Below are 15,602 nucleotides of genomic sequence, written 5' to 3' on the forward strand. Positions count from 1 at the left end.
ATCAAACATGTAGCATGGCACCCGCTCCCCCACACTGTCTCCATCACCTTGGGGAAGAGTCTAGACCAGCTCATTCCTGATGTGGCTAATAGGGCTATGGAATAGTTTAATGCATATCTTTATCTTGTGCAGTTTAATTGTTCTGGTGTGAGACGCGGTTGCAGACTCTGATCTCTACTTACACATGTAGAATTCACACCTATTTGCCATTAAACTAGTATCCTAACCCCATTGGTAACAATACAGAATTCAGTATCATACTGAGAAATAACAAGGGAAGAGATCCAACTCTTTACATACTACTTGTCCTGTCTACCCATTGTACAGCCCTACGGAATTTGATGGCGCTATATAAAACAACAAATGATAATAATAATAATAATAATAACTCTTTAGCAACTGACAGTTACAAACTCCATTACCCAGAGAACCTACAGTAACGTATATACATCGCAAAGTGTACAGTTAAAATACAGTGTGGCGTTCTCCCAACAATATGACAGCACTATAAAATCAATAAATAATACGTATTATCTGTACCACACTATTCCATAGAATATCTTAGGAACTTTGGGCAAACCTTAAATCAAAATAGCAAACTGAAAATCCCTACTGGAACACAAAATGGGCTAGTTTTAAAAAGTATCTTTAACCCATCCTAAATACTATTGTTAAAAATTATAATCGTCAACAGAAATCTCTGCAATCACAGCTAGAGATGAATAAGATCATCGATTTGCCACATGTTTTCAGCGTATATGTTATACGTAAAGGACATCGCCTGAAATGCTTAGGTACTGTGTGGTTAACAAGTTTCAAGACATAAGATCAGAAGCTGATTAGAGAAAATCTTGTTGTATCCAACACATGCCCCCTTCACTACGTCTGTCTATGGAACCCAATCCACTTTTTGTTCCTCCTTCCGCCCCTAACATCAATTTTCTTTTTGACCTAAAATGGCTTTGATTATATCCATGTTCCACAGCACAAAATAATGTGCTTATAAATGAAATCACACAATTACTTCTAAATACCTTGCTCAGTGACTCAGTTAAGCCCTGACCTTAGTTACACCCCATAAAACAAAAGCACCCCTCCTTTTGAAATGGTGGAAGTTCATTAAGCTATGAGTTAAAGGATATAGATGCAAAAGGCTATATGTGTAGACACGATGTCACATACATGAACATACATTTCTTTCAAGCTTCTCATATTGCTCTTACAATACTTGCATTAAAATGTCACTTATTATGAAGAAATAATTAACAGACTATTTATACAAGACAATAACTAAAGTATCTGTCTCTTCCTATATCCTTTGTCAGCACTTGATCCATACAGACATGGGAGCAATCATATATCATCATGCATGATCCTTGCAAAATCAGGGAGTTCAAATGAAATGCAAGAGACACCCTGTATGCAGACAGCACGCTTCATCTGCCAAACAGGTAAGGGACCCCCGACCGCTATTAAAGCAGAGAAACTGCTCAATTGCTTTACCCAATGCTTATTGGGGCCCGGGAAGAAATACATAAAGGATATTTATGGTTAATCTCATAGTTTATATCTGTTAAAGCAAGGGTAACTTGTATAGTAGGTCCAGAATTGAAATGACAATCATTTTATCTTTTTCTATAGAGGGACTGAGCTGTAATACAGAAAGCCAGCATGTAATATCCATCAGCTCACCAAACCAAGACATACAGGTAAGGCAGACCCGCAGCCTGAAGACCTGAGCCAGGAAGGTACAGTAAGGGGACCCCCACCTGTGAAGTGTCACCATATATCTGTGTTCTGCACCAAAATATGGAAGCAAATTATTTGGGGTACAGAAAGGAGGACATGATAGTATGTAACAAAGCAGCGCACTAGTGAACGATACCAAAAAAGAATCTACTACATATGTGACATGGGGACACAGAGAAGGCACAAGGAGTGGAAATGAAAGCTTTCAGTTTGTCAGTTGGTAGATAAACTACTTTGTTACTAGCGCTAAATGATGTGTATCAGTATAAATCAACACTGCGGGACTCCAATCAAAAGGGGCCAACAGAGAGAGAGAGAGGCTCCAACAGTCTGATGTCAGAAAATGTGGGAGACAGCCAGATCACGAGGAGGAGGCATTAGGGGTACACATATGGTTGGAAGGTTTGAATTCTAACACGAGCAGTGGCAGTTATACTATAGAAGGTGGCAGGTAGCAAACATGGCAGAATGTGACAATCCCTCTCTTTATCACAGCATAAAGCTTATGTCAGGAGAAGAAAACGAAACACGGGACAAAATCCAGCCATCCCAGGTCAGATATGTTTCTATATGTATGTGCCATATATGCCTCACTGTATCCACCTTTTGATTTCCCTACCTGATATACTGTAGATTTCCTATTAAATGTAACCACTTTAGCCACCTAGCTACTTCCTAATTCATTTCCATGTGTAAAGGTAAAACTCACACCTATATAAAGAAACACATTATACGTAACAGCGTAGCTGCGACGAATCTAAGTATGCAAAGTCATGGCGCCCATTCTTACCTGTTCATACTTCTCTGTGCTCTTATTCACCTTTATATCAGATCTGCTGGACATGGCAAACCATTTCATAACCTTTCCGCATGTCGGAGGCCACAACCTAACGGTATGTGTCAACGCACCTTACAGCAACTATCACGCCTGTTCTTTTACATTAAGTCTGTGTTACGCTACTATATGTCCGGGGAAAAGTGGGTGCAGGGGGATATATATATATATACATATATATATATATATATATTACAGACACTACCGTTTACAACTAAATGTGGATAAGCAAACACAACAGGCCACTGGAACACAGGAGTGATGGGAGTGATAAAGGGCCTCCTGTGAAGATATTCCACTAAAAACCAGCCATTCCCAGCTTCAATAGTCCTTTACAACATTAGCAACGTCTTTCTGATAAATTTAATGGTATTTTAAGAACAAATTATGCTTTTGTTTCCAGGAAAATATGATTTCCAAGTGACCAAACTTTTGATCTGTAGTGTGTGTGTGTATATGTAGGTATATATATATATATATATATATATACACATACACACCTCGGGCAGCCCGTCCCTATAATTATAGACAGGTACAGATCATAGCTACTGGTTAAAATTAAATATTTGTATATAGATTCTATAATGCCACAGTCAAAAGTCTACTGCTTATGTCCTGTTACCATGCTTAATAGTGATTAGTGATAACATCTTCTATACAGATCAAACAAAGCTGGGTTACAGAAACACAACGCTAGTTGGGCAGTATAATAATTATCTTCCCTACCCACTTCACATCCTGAAAACAGTTGGAAATATTGTATGCTACATGCGACAAAACAAGTCCATTTTACCATTTCTTCTTTTGTATTTACAGGAGCTGCTTATTAATATCAACTCTATGATGGAAGATAAAGAGAAAACAACTGCCACAGACCTGGTAATCCTATTCTGCCCCAACAGCTGAATCCAGAGCCATCCTATGTGTACCCAGGGCTGGGTCTCCGGCACACATTCCATTGCTGCATAGGGTTGGGTTCCCCGGTTGTAAATATTTTATAGAATATAGTTCCATGGTACCATGTGTGGAACACGACCAAGATGAGCCCTGGCCATTAGTTACGTGCCTTGCTTTATGTATTCCACACCCTCTTCCCTCACTGTCTAGTCTTGTTTATCAATACGGACTACAGACATTTTCACAATATCATTTTATAATAACTTTTGACACTGTATGCATTCCAAGTGTCAAATTCACCACCTACCTCACCTGGCAAAGAGTAAACCTTCTACCCCAAAACGAAACTCTGAATTGCTTTTCACCGACTGCCCATTTATATTTCCATAGCATCAAGAGATGTCACTGTTGAACCACTTAAGTGAGAGGATCCAGTACCCAGACATTCAATCCTCGCTGCACTTTACCAGTCTCAGCAATGTGGTGTACTTTGGCATTAATTATGCGCTACGGTCCGCACAGTCCTCATGCTCCGAGATAGCATTAGCATCCCAACAGGTATCACAGTTTTCTTCTCTGTCCTTTTCACACAGTCTTTGTTACGCTGCAATGCATATGTTTCCATGTAATGCCTCTGAGGAAAAATATACCATGACTCGAATCCAATTTCAGCTTTTCAATAGTGGTGGTCTCGTGTTTATCATGCTGTTTATTGTTATATTTTGTCTTATGCCTTTTCACCGTTTCTCTACAGAAACAGCTGATGACAAACACAGCTCTTGCCATTCTGCAAGGCATGCAGAACTCCACACTCTCCAATACTAGCCAGATTGGAACAGGGGTTTTAGTGCAAACGCCAGCATTCTCTCTTCGGCTTAACAGGTGAATACGAGATCCCTGAAATGTATATGACGTTGTGTGCTTTTAACTGAAAAGCATCTCATTTTATATTGCTTGAATTGATTGCCATCTGCTGTCCCTCAGTATGAACTCTTCAAACCTTGGTCAGCTAGTTCTCTCCTTTCCAAGCCAAGCACAAGGTCCAGCCGCACGAGCTGTGTTTCCCTCACAGGCATCTCTGAATTCGGCTGTTAAAGGGCTTCCGGATGTACAGATTCAGGTAGGCAATCGACTGGTACTTGGAGAACACGGCTAGGTAAATGCTGAGCTATCGCAGGAAGGAACTCAGGATAAGATAAGTGACAATTAGGTCGTCACAGGGAGAAGAACGAAGAATTCAAGAAGAATGAAGGTGCAAACAAAACAAGGAGGAAAGCATGATAAGCTGGTGATGTAGAGTACAGTTTAAGAAGAAAAAAATGGTGACTTAAAACGTAGCAGAAACAGAAGACACGTCTGGAGACAGGCAGTTGTGGTCTTGTTTCTATGAGGAGCTCTGTATTAAGAGGGCTTGCTGATCTTCCTATCCCAGATCAATTACTGATGTTGCTTTCTTCCTGCAGATGATAAGTTTTGCTCAAAACCCCTTCATTTCGGACCCTGATCTCAATATATCAGGGACTGTCGCCAGTTTGAGTTTCATCTCCGGTGTTCAGGAGCTTCCCCTGCAAAACTTGTCCGACAACTTTCAGGTCTGTGTTTTTGGGTACAATATTGAGTTCTAGTAATAAAATTCACTCTTGGACCTCACATTTTTTTTTAAAACTACACAACAGCTTTAAGGCTAAACTGAGTCAGATGTTATCAAATCAATTAATGAGTGGTACCTATACCAACAGGCTCTAAAATGAAATCTGTATTTCTTGGTATGTTCCTCAAAGACCGTTCATGGTACAGGCTTAATGGATTTCCTTATCTGAATGCATTGGGGAATACATTTAGTTATCCACAAGCACTAAAACATGGTCTCCCTCTGCCATAGATTTTTCTGCCCCGGAACCCTGTAGAGCAAAGGACTCCTTCCAAGATCCAGACGTCCAGAGATAATGGATTAGAGTTATCCTTGAAGGTTAGCCCCCCAGGAAGCACACTCGTCATTATTGTCACTGTCACTCATGGAGTTGCTTTACAGCTGTACCATGGACCAAAGATTGTGCCAGAGGCTGAAGGGACCCCCGGCAGTGAAACAGGTATGATGGAGATGTTTGTACATAAACAAGGCTCGTTAATAAACAATACCAACCAAGAGAAACCATGTAACCCTAAAGCAGTTGTACAAGCATTTTGACTCATATTAACTTAGTTTACACAATGTTAACTTGTATGTGAAAACCTTCCAGAAAATCCAGTGCTGATAGAAATAGAAAAAGACTGTTTACTAGAAAGCAAGTCTGTTAAAAAAAAAAATTCTCTTAAGGTATTTTCTTCAAAAATATCAGATAAAATGCAACACATTTTGACGTGTGCTTATTCCGGTACTGTTTTCTACTTCATTTTTTGCAAGAAAGCACATGGACAATCCTATGCTGCTTTGTAAAAAATGCAATATTTTGACTCAAACACCCTCACTAAGGTCCTATGTATTTGGCATGACTGAACCCAAAACTGTCTCCCGTGGTGCCCTCTTTGGACCTATGGATGGGTAGGTCATGATGTCCTTATTAAAACGCAGGATCAACTTCTCACTTCTCCCCCAATTAGATTCCTATTCATGGATTTTAGCTCCAGAGCAGTTCTCAGATGCAACCTCAACCCAGACCTTCTTTGTGTGCCCCACCAACTCCTCAGGAACACAGAACCTACACATGAACGTCTCCTCCTTCACAGCTCGATGTGCATTTTGGGATGAGGATGCTCAGAAATGGAGATCTGATGGCTGCAAGGCAAGAGCTGGAATGCATGGATGCATGGTGTCAGACTCAATCATGAATGTTATTCTCATTGCACACGAGTGCGCCGTACATATAGTGCGCCTATCTTCCCATTTTCATTGAATTCATAAATGGATTTCTACATGTTGCAGGGCTACTGGCCATGCGCTAACCATGTTCTTGCTATGCACTGCCTCTCTGCATACAGGTGGGCCCGCAGACAACCATGGAACAGGTTCAGTGTCTTTGCAATCACCTTTCCTTCTTCGGATCGTCACTCTTGGTGCTTCCTGTGCAGATCGATGTCACTCGCACAGCTGAATACTTCTCAAGGATTTCAGAAAATCCTGTCGTCGTCGTTTTGCTTGGATGTTTTTATGTATGCTATATACTAGTTGTAGTTTGGGCTCGACGGATGGACCTCCGGGAACATGCTCAGGTAACTCACCCAATTATTAGTCTGATGATCACAACTTGTTTTCCCAGCCTGTCTGAGGAGTATATTTTAATACCAAAAAATCCATATGACATTAACCATTTTGTCTAAGGTCGGGGTTTTTTTTTTTTTTTCTTCAAGAGTTCCCTCAACTATATTTTCTTACAAAAGTGTCCTCTGAAAACGCTATTAATGCTTCATGTTCATACCATCTGGAGATTAATTTCCATCCTTTCCATCCTCAGAATCGAATAATTGTACCACGTGACAATGACCCATGTGCACTGTACCGCTATCGTATCACAGTTTGTACAGGGCATCGGAGAGGAGCAGCTACCAGCTCCAAGGTAAGAACTGGTGAAGAATTCACAATGTAAGGAATTTAAAATCTGTTGCAAGACAACTAGTGCAACTAACGACTTACTGCAAGAAAGCGGCATCATAAAATGCACCGACAGACATTAAAACATTATCCAATCTGCTTTAAGGTATCCCTGTCCCTCTGTGGCTCCAATGGTCAGTGCGGACCTGTACTTCTTGCTGATTCCAAGCTGGGGTTGTTTAAAAGTGGCAGTATAGATGTCTTCCTTCTTACCATGCCATTCCCTCTGGGGGAACTGAAGAGCATAACTCTGAGTCATGATGGAACAGGGCCACGTAAAAGCTGGTAGGAAACAAATGTTTATAAAAGGCTAATGCAAAATTGCGTGTGTGTGTGTGTGTGTGTGTGTGTGTGTGTGTGTAAAGGAATGGGGAAGAAGACATGTAGAGGTCCTTTTATAAAGCAGATGTCCATTACAGTCCGGTCCTGATCCTTCCCACAGGTATGTCATCCAGGTCACAGCTCAGGACCTGCAGCTAAAAAAGAGTTGGTACTTTTTATGTAACACGTGGCTGTCTCAGCCTCCTAAGGGAGATTCTCTGACCAAGACCTTCCAAACAGCTAACGAAGAAGAGCTAACTAGTTTCAGGTAAGAAGGACTTGATACCGTAAAACAAAGAGGTTTTGTTTTCATTCTACTCCATACACCCTGTCTCTTCATCAGGGCAGATTATTTGATCACATGTCTAGTTATATGTTTTTTCTTCTTTCCTAAAAGGAACATATTCTTTAAGAAAACGTTAAGGGGTCTGCGGGATGAACACATCTGGATCTCGGTTCTCAACCATCCAGCACGGAGCATGTTCACACGTGTGCAGAGAGTGTCCTGCTGCATGTGCCTTCTACTCTGCACCATTGTCATCAACCTCATGTTCTGGGAGATGCCTCAAGACACTTATCCAGTTCTGATAAGCATAGGTATGGGTCCTCATTAGCCAGCAAAGTCATGCAGCCCCATCATGTATTGCTTGCTTTCAGAAAGTGCAGGACTATGTGTGTCACATACAGTCTTGTAACGTGTCCACTGTGTCTTATAGGTAGCTTCAGTTTGACTTGGAAGGATATCATGATCGCTTTCGAAAGTGCCCTTCTCATGTTTCCAGTCAACTTGCTCATTATCTATATTTTCCGTAACACCCGTCCAAAAAGCACTAGTACGCCAGAGACTAAAAACAAGAAAGGGACACGTGTGCCAGTTTCCGATGGCACTAAAAATATCCAATACCGGACCCTGTCCCTCAGCTATGTGATAGAGGTAATAATCCACATGGTGTTCCTTGCTTCTGAAGAACATCAAGTCTGTCACTGCTGCCATTAATGGACCTCCACCGTTGGCTGCCTTCATATACGACTGCTCCAATTTACCATTTTATTTACATTTACCATTCTACCCTCTTTCTGAACCTCGTTTCTCACCCTGGATGTATCTATTTTGCTAGGACCTGGAGAGAATAGCACAGGCTCTGAATTCCGAATGCCGGATTAATTTGCAGTTGGAAATGAAGCTAGAATCGTCCCACCGCATTGGAGTGTTACTGGAACTCATCTCGCACATGCTACATAAGCAGCAAATGCCAAGTAAATCAGATGCCTTCCCTGTGTAACGTAAAAACTCTTTTACAAACCCCCACTTTCTATCCTAGTGCTGTGACGTACTGGAGGGGGGGGACTTTTCAGGCGTACAGCAAGAGAGGAGCAGCGATTAGATACATGTAAATATGCTGTGCTTGTTTTAAAGATGAAGCTGCACATTCCATCACTGCAGTTGTAAAAAATCAATACCAAATTGGCTGCCTGGTAGATTGCTTAACAATTGAAATAATTCAACTAAAAGCAATTTACAAGAATATCGGGTAACATGGTTATTTCATACGGGTAAAGGACAATGTTAACGTCACCTTTTTACGTTAAACAAAGATATGCTGCAACCGTGCTAAAATTGTGTTTTTTGAGCCGAGGACATCGGTCTTAAAAATTTAGTTGACACATTCCCTTTAATTCTGTAACAGCCATAAAATCTCAGATACTTCAAAGTTGTGGATACACTGTATACTCCCTTGTTATTTTGTGCATCATTGTTTTTTCCAGACATGACAGTCTCAGTGCCCCTGGCTCAGGTCCCAGCCGATGAGCTACAAGCTTTGTTTTGCGCACACTACGTCTCTCGGAAGCTCAAGAGGGTGTCCCAGGATCTGAAGCAACTCGGAAGCCAAGAATTCCAAGACAAAATGCAATATGACCAGTACCTAACACAGTTACAAAACGTCCTACACATTCTGGACAAGTCAGTTCCTCCATTGCCTATTCAAAGGTGATGTCTTCTACCTGCCCAGAATGCCCCCTTGCAAAAATCAGCCCCAATACATTGCTGTCACATGATGAAAAATGTATGTTTTATTCAATATAGGTTAAAAAAAAAAGCAATAAAAACCCAAACACTAAACACAACACCTCTCCAAAACACTGTATACTGGTTTGGCTGATTTGTAAGATACTGCTTATGCCAGTTGTGCCCCATCTCTCCATTGTGCCAGTTTTTAAAAGGCAATTAGAAGAGGCTCCCAAGTACACATTAGAAAAAAATAGTGGTCTAAGCACATAAGGAAAGTGCAAGTGAATTATTCAAATACATTGACAACGCTGCAATGGTTTAATCACAGTCAAACTCTGCCATTTCAGGACATCACAAAAGCAACATACGCCAAAAAAGAGGCGACTGCCCTGGTGGTTCCTTTTCATTGGCTGGGCCTTGCTACTGTCTATCAGTGCTGTGTCTACCTACTTCACCATGATGTATGGGTTCCAATATGGAAGGGAGAGCTCCATCCGATGGATCATCTCCATGGCATTGTCACTTTTCCAGAGTATCTTCATTTTGCAGCCTCTCAAGGTCAGTATGTTATAGGACAATGCTCAAAATAAGCCTTCCAAACAATCTAACAAAGTCAAAAGGCTCAGCACAAAGCATACCCAAAATTACAATGACTAAAGCCCCAACTACGACACAGTCTGTCACACGATGCTATTAAACCCTAATATCTCTTACATATCCCAGGTGATTGGCTTTGCGGTATTCTTTGCTTTGGTGTTAAAGAAGGTGGATGAAGAGGAAGAAGAGGACTTGCTGGATGGAGACCTGCTAGTAACTGGTTGGTTCCATAAACCCAAATCTAGAACTAGTTGGTTGGGAAAGTCAGTCTTGCCTAGACAGTTATAGTGTGGAAGGCTTAACGTCAACTATGTCTTTGCTCTTAGGTATAGTTTTTGACTTCTCTGTCACCAGAAGTTTTAGGTACTAACTGGATTGTTTTCTATTCCTGACAGATGAGACGTGTGATGAAACAACACTGTGATTGGTTCCCTCATTCTGAACACTATCATAAACTGCTCCAGCTGATCATAACACCCAGCCCTCGGTTCAACATTAATAAAGACCAGCTTCTTTTTGTGGGACGCAGGACATGAAGTATCATTCTTCCTGTAGTAACAAGTTTTAGAGAGTATGTATATATATATGAACACTACATGTCAATGCAACCATGCGTCTTGATTTGTGTGTGTGTGTGTGTGTGTGTGTGTGTGTATATATATGTATGTACATTTTACAACAGCAGTGTGCTTTAGGTGAAAATACTGTTTGCCATGCAACCAGATTTATTCCTCCAATAAAATGACGTAGGGCACGTATTCTATAACCATATAAATTGAAATTATTTAAGCAAGTGATCAGAGACTTCCTTTACTATCTGGGTTAATGTAACCCATATAACGATTAATGAAAATATTTTGTCAAGTAGGATTGTACAATATATCGTTTTTTAGTAGTTTAATTTGGTTAAGAGCAGAAATACAAACTATAATGTTATTCCTGACTGAGTAGCTCCACCGAAATCCTCCTTGCCGTGAATGTTCAATAGCTCAAGAGATTAACCCTTCATATTCCTCCAAGCACTAGCCGAGACTTAGTGTAGAGGTAAAACATAACTCGGTTTATTGAATACTGAACAGATATTTATACACCAAACGTGATAGGATTAGAGGGTTCAATCACATCAACCACCAGATAGCCCGGCACCTCCATACAGTTCTATGGTCACCAATGCCCACCTGAGAAAGAGTCACTATTTCGGGGTGATCCTGAGGGAGCGGCATCAATCCAATGTCAGGACCCTGAGCGACAGCGCCAGGAATAGACGGCGCGATAGACCCTGGTAAACCCTGGCCCTAAAGACTGGTAATAAAACCAGTGCTCCCAAAAGATCTCCCTCTCTGTAACCACCAAGTGTTGCCCACCACAAGCTTAATGTAACCTCAAAAGAACGACGTGGGGGGGGGGCAAAGGTTGTCCGTAGCGACGTACTTCCAATGTCACCGGGCGGAGACGTACCTAGAGTATTTGGCACCTGTGGCAGATCCTGTATGTGGCACCCCCCCCCACACACACACTTTAAAACTGCATAGCTTCTATCATTGTATACTGAGGCACACATTGACGGGTGTGCAGCGTAACTGTTATTATATACTGAGGCAGACATTGATGGGGGTACAGCATAACACCTATCACTATATACTGAGGCATGCACTGACGGTGGTACAGCATAACACCTATCACTATATACTGAGGCATGCACTGACGGTGGTACAGCATAACACCTATCACTATATATTGAGGCATGCACTGACTGTGGTACAGCATAACACCTATCACTATATATTGAGGCACGCATTGATGGTGGTACAGCCTAACACCTATTACTATATACCAAGGCACACATTGACGGTGGAACAGCATTACACCTATCACTATATACAGAGACACGCACTGACTGCGGTACAGCATAACACCTTGTCACGGAGGCCTCCGTGCCATGGGCTCCTTGAGGGGACTGAGTGCCAGCCTCCAACCTACAGACCATGGGTCCTGGTACAGAGTGCCACGTTTCTCAAAGTACAAGAGACTCTAAAGAATGTGGAGCTCGGACACAGATTTGGGGAGCCTGTATTTTGGCAGTGGGTTTTATGTGTGGTGTTTTACTCTCCATCGGGTCAGGATTTACAGGACCGAGACCTCCATGGCCAGTATGATATGATATGATATCCAGCAGGTTTCAGCCAGAAGTCAGGGAAGCTCCCGTGTTTACCATCCTACCCACAGACTACAGTAGTGACCCCCTACTGGGCTGAGGTGCGCTGAGTGCAAATACTGGGACGTGTGCAAAGGAGGACCTGATGGAGAACTTTATGTGGCTTGTTGTGTCTACTGTATGTAAATTACCCCTTGTAATGTTTAAATACCCCTGTGTTTCCAAATAAACCGAGTCCTGTTTTCACCTCAACATAAGTGTTGTCTGATGATTGGGGTGGGCTGCTATGATCCTTTACTGTCCTTTTCATGACAATAGCCACACTGTGTAGATAAGCTTCGGCTAGCCACAGTACCAACGCAGCTCCGGTGCAGCGACGCCCCCCCCCCCCCATTCTCTCTACAAAGCTAGTTCTGTCGGGCGCTGAAGGGGTTAATTGTTGGTATCCCGGCAGGAGGAAGTAACGTATGGCGGGACACAGGGGCTGCTCAATATCGAAAAACTGCCTATTCCAGAGACTGTGGCAGTGGATGGGACTGGGGTCTCCGCTGGCACCAACCCAGCAAAAGAGTTGGCATCAGAGCAGGAGCACCAGGGAGGGGATGCAGGTGGCATCACTCCTCAGCGGCTGAGCAAATACCCGGGAGATGGCGTAGCCGGCCAGTCTCCCCAGCGGCAGCTCACAAGTCCGGGAGCAGAGGAACCTGTCCTCCCTCTCCAGTGGCAGATCCCAATTCAGGGAGCTGAGGAAATTGTCCTCTCTTTCCAGCGGCAGGCCGATTCAACAGATCCCTTACCACCAGCTGAAGCGCCGGTAACAGGACAGAGCGTCGCTGGCCTCTGCCCCACAACAGCTACAGGGATCCAGGGAGGTACAACAGCCGGCCCATCACCCCAGCAACATATGGAGCACCATGGAGGGGATACAGGTGGCATCACTCCACAGCGGCTGAATACACTCCAGGGAGAAGGGGCGGTCGACACTTCTCTCCAGTGGCTGATATGTTAATCAGGAGAGGCAGAGGTTGGCCAGGTGAACACTGCCCTGGTAGGGGCATCTGGGCTAGGGGACCAGTTGGGACTGGATAAACTGACTAACTTCAAAGTCAACCCGTCTGGGGTCTCCTCCTGTATTAGTTTCTTTGCCAAGGGGAAGAAATGTCACGGAAGCCTCCGTGGCATGGGCTCCTGGAGCGGACTGAGTGCCAGCCTCCTTCCTACAGACTATGGGCCCTGGTACAGAGTGCCACATTTCCCAAAATTACAAGAGACTCTAAATACTGTGGAGCTCGGACATCGGGTCAGGATTTACAGGACCGAGAAGTCAAGGAAGCACCCTTGTTTACCATCCTCCCCACAGACTACAATAGCGACCCCCTACTGGGCTGAGGTGGACTGAGTGCAAATACTGAGCCGTGTGCAAAGGAGGACTTGATGGAGAACTAGTTTGGTCTATTGTATGTAAATTACCCCTTGTACTGTTTAAATACCCCTAGGTTTCCAAATAAACTGAGTCCTGTTTTCACCTCAAGATGAGTGTTGTCTGATGCTTGGGGTGGGCTGCTATGATCCTTTGTCTTTTTCAGACAAGAAAGGGGGACGTCGCTGCACCGGAGCTGCGTTCGCACTGTGGCTAGCCAAAGCTTAGCTACACAGCGTGGCTATTCTCCTGAAAAGGACAATAAAATATCATAGCAGCCCACCCCAAACATCAGACAACACTTATGTTGAGGTGAAAACAGGACTCGGTTTATTTGGAAACACAGGAGTATTTAAACATTACAAGGGGTAATTTACATACAGTAGACACAACAAGCCACACAAAGTTCTTCATCAGGTCCTCCTGTGCACACGGCTCAGTATTTGCACTCAGCCCAGTAGGGGGTCGCTTTTGTAGTCTGTGGGGAGGATGGGAAACACGGGCACTTCCCTGACTTCTGGCTGACACCTGCTGGATATCAGATCCAGGTACACATACTGGCCATGGAGTCCTGTAAATCCTGACCTGATGGAGAGTAAAACACCCCCAAAATACAGGTGCCCCAAATCTGTGTTCGAGCTCCACAGTCTTTAGAGTCTCTTGTACTTTGGGAAATGTGGCACTCTGTACCAGGGCCCATAGTCTGTAGGAAGAAGGCTGGCACTCAGTCCCCACCGGGAGCCCATGGCACGGAGGCCTCCTTGACATTTCTTCCCCTTCGCAAAGAGACTAACACAGGATGAGACCCCAGACGGGTTGACTTCGAAGTTAGTCAGTCCATCCAGTCCCAACTGGTCCCCTAGCCCAGATGCCCCTACAAGGGGAGTGCTCACCCGGCCAACCTCTGCCTGTCACGATGAACATAGCAGCCGCTGGATAAAAGTGCCGACAGCCCCTTCTCCCTAGAGTGCACTCAGCCTCTGTGGAGTGATGCTGCCTGTGTCCCCTCCATGGTGCTCTGGCTGTCGCTGGGGTGATGGGCCGGCTGCTGCACCTCCCTGGATGCCTGTAACCGTTGTGGGGCAGAGGCTAGCGGCGCTCTGTCCTGTTGCCAGTGCTTCAGCTGGTGCTAAGGGATCTGTTGAGCCTGCCTGCCGCTGGGGAGGGAGAACAATATCCTCGGCTCCCTGAATTGGGATCTGCCGCTGAGGAGGAAGGACAGGTTCCTCCGCTTCCGGACTTGTGAGCTGCTGCTGGGAAGCTCTGGCCAGCTGTGCCATCTCCCGGGTACTCACTCAGCTGCTGGGGAGTGATGCCGCCTGCACCCCCTCCCTGGTACACTCCTGCTGCTGCTGGGAAAATGGGCTGGCTGCGCCATCTCCTGGTTGCTCCCACTGCCGCTGGGGAGATAGGCAGTCTGTGCCATCTTCGGGGCCCTCTGTAGCTGCTGGGGAGGGAGGACAATATCCTCAGCTCCCTGAAATGGGATCTGCCGCTGGGGAGGGACGGCAGGTTCTTCAGCTCCCTGAAATGGGATCTGCCGCTGGGGAGACTGGCCGGCTGTGCCATCTCCCGGGTACTCACTCAGCCGCTGAGGGGTGATGGCGCATGCATCCGTTCCCTGGTGCTCCTGCTCTGATGGCAGCTCTTCTGCTGGGTTGGTGCCAGTGGAGACCGCAGTCCCATCCACTGCCACAGTCTCTGGAATAGGCTATTTTTCGAGATCGAGCAGCCCCCCCCCCCCCCCCTGGGTACTCTACTGTCACCGGGAATCTTCGCAGCTCCTGGTCAGGCGCATCAAGCGTTTCCTGGCTTGTAGAGCCCCCATAGCCAGTTAGCTCATGGGAGTGCCCCCCAATGAGCACAGGGTTATTTAGACATAAGAGGGGACTGGCAGGCAGGTAAGGAGTCTCCCCAGGAATTCACCAGTGCCCCTCTCCCAAACTCAAACATAACCTCATGAGTCCTCAGCCTTAGGGGGTTACCATGACCTTATTATTTATGCAGTAATAATAAAGTAAGTATATA

This window comes from Sceloporus occidentalis, unplaced genomic scaffold (assembly GCF_023333645.1).
Source record: "Sceloporus occidentalis isolate IW3139 unplaced genomic scaffold, rSceOcc1.0.p SCAF_29, whole genome shotgun sequence".
Taxonomy (NCBI): Eukaryota; Metazoa; Chordata; class Lepidosauria; order Squamata; family Phrynosomatidae; genus Sceloporus; species Sceloporus occidentalis.